This window comes from Neofelis nebulosa, chromosome 5, assembly GCF_028018385.1.
Source record: "Neofelis nebulosa isolate mNeoNeb1 chromosome 5, mNeoNeb1.pri, whole genome shotgun sequence".
NCBI lineage: Eukaryota > Metazoa > Chordata > Mammalia > Carnivora > Felidae > Neofelis > Neofelis nebulosa.
The window spans coordinates 130,277,259-130,279,217 of record NC_080786.1 but is presented as its reverse complement, the minus strand read 5'-3'; the positions used below and the strand labels follow the sequence as shown (position 1 = coordinate 130,279,217).

Sequence of the window (1,959 nt, the reverse complement as noted above, 5' to 3'; positions counted from 1 at the left end):
ACTGTGTACTTAAACATCTCAATCAATCTCTTCAATAAGCCTTCCTCAACTATGACAGGTATTTGGAGTATAAAAATGGAAAAGCTTGAATTCTTAGACTCAAAGAATTTATATTGTAATGAGAAAGCTACTTGTTTGTATAAACATATGTTGTGATATACCACGTGATAACTGATGGAGGGAGCATAAGGCAAGCTGAGGGCCAAACACAAGCTAACAATATCCCGCTCCCCCAAGTGGGAGATGGCTGATATTCTTCAGGCACTCCTGGATGAACAAAGGAAAGGACAGAAAACAAAGGATTAAACTGATAGAGTCTCCATCAGTTTACAAACATTTTAGTACATTACAAGAAAGAGGCAATCTTATCAAGAAAGAGGCAATCTTATCAATAGCCTAATCTCCAGGAACTGCTTACTGTTTTAATGATAATGCTTTTCTACAGGGAAACAACCTTAGTTTGACACTAGCTAGGCATCCAGTCATCTTTGAGTCTTCTTTAGCATATAGATCCCATTAAGAACCTTCCTCTTGATTTTGTCTCCCCAACTCCATAGCATATAACCAGTCATTCTTCACAACCCCAGTGCAGCTCTTTCTGCCCACTCGTCCTGTCCCAGTGCTGTAATAAAATTACCTTTTTGCACCACAGACGTCTTCAAGAATTCTTTCTTTGCTGTCACCTCCAAACCCCCGTCACTCCAAAATCCCATCAGTAGCTGCAGAAATAATGATTACTCCAGGAGGCGGCGTAGAGAAAGGCTGAGTATCAGTTTCAGCAGAGGAGGTTAGGGAAGGCTTGGTGGATAACAGAGATGATTAAATTGGTTCTTGATGAAGGAGCTGAGGTGATGGTGGCTGAGGAGGCAGTGGTGGTGGTGGTGGCTCTGGAAGCCCTGCTCTGGGTCCTGGCTTCAGTCCCAGTCTCACCATGGTGATGATCCCTGAGTGGCTGGTGCTCCTGGCCACCCTTCAGGCCACAGCCTTGGGCTACTTTATCGGCATTGATGTGCATGCAGAGGAGTGCGGGTCGCCTCAGGCACCAACATGGGCCTCATCTTCCAGGTGGCCAAGGGTGGCTTCCTGGACATAGATGTGGAAATTACAGGGCCTGACAATAAAAGAGTTTATAAAGGAGACAGATTGATCAGTGGGAAATACATACTGGCTGCTCATATGGATGGAACATATTCAGTTTTGTTTTAGAGACAGGATGTCTACCATGACTCCAAAGAATGTTGTTCACCACTGATATTGGGGAAGTCCCCAAAGGACAAGACATGGAAAGAGAAGCTCATGAGAACAAGCTAGAAGAAATGATTGATGAGTTGGCAGTGGCAATGACAAGTGTAAAGCATGAGCAGGAATGCATACAAGTTCGGAAGAGAATACACAGAGTGATTAGTGGCAACACAAACAGCAGAGTGGCCCTTTCGTCCTTCTTTGAAGCTCTTGTTCTAGTTGCCACGACACTGGGACAGATCTACATGAAGAGAGTTTTGTGAAGTGTGGAAGATTGTTCAGAAAGCCTCTTTTTGATGATCTCAAAATCATAATTCACTGTTTGCCAAATATTTAGGTCATAATAATGTCATTAGTTTCTATAATTTTACTTTTGGAACTGTATATTCACAGCTTATGTTTCTTTGTGATTAATAGATATTGGGGGCGGAGCGCCTGTGTGGCTCAGTTGGTTAAGCGTCTAACTCTTGATTTTGGCTCAGGTCATGATCCCACATTTTGTGAGACTGAGCCCCATATGGGGCTCTGTGCTGACAGTGTGGAGCCTGCTTGGGATTCTTTCTCTTCTTTTCTTTGGCTCTTCCCTGCTCTCTCAAAATAAATAAGCTAAAAAAAAAAAAAGGTATCGAGTGAAAACGCCTTTTTAGGAAAGTTATAGTGAAGATCTGACAATCGATTGGCATAATTTCTTACTTGAATTCTGCCTGCATTATACAG

The 1,959-nt window shown here is 42.8% G+C and overlaps 1 pseudogene; it reads left to right on the top strand.

Moving 5' to 3' along the window:
- Window positions 1-931: 931 nt before the first annotated feature.
- LOC131513194 (transmembrane emp24 domain-containing protein 2-like) lies at window positions 932-1,505 on the top strand (annotated as a pseudogene).
- Window positions 1,506-1,959: the final 454 nt, after the last annotated feature.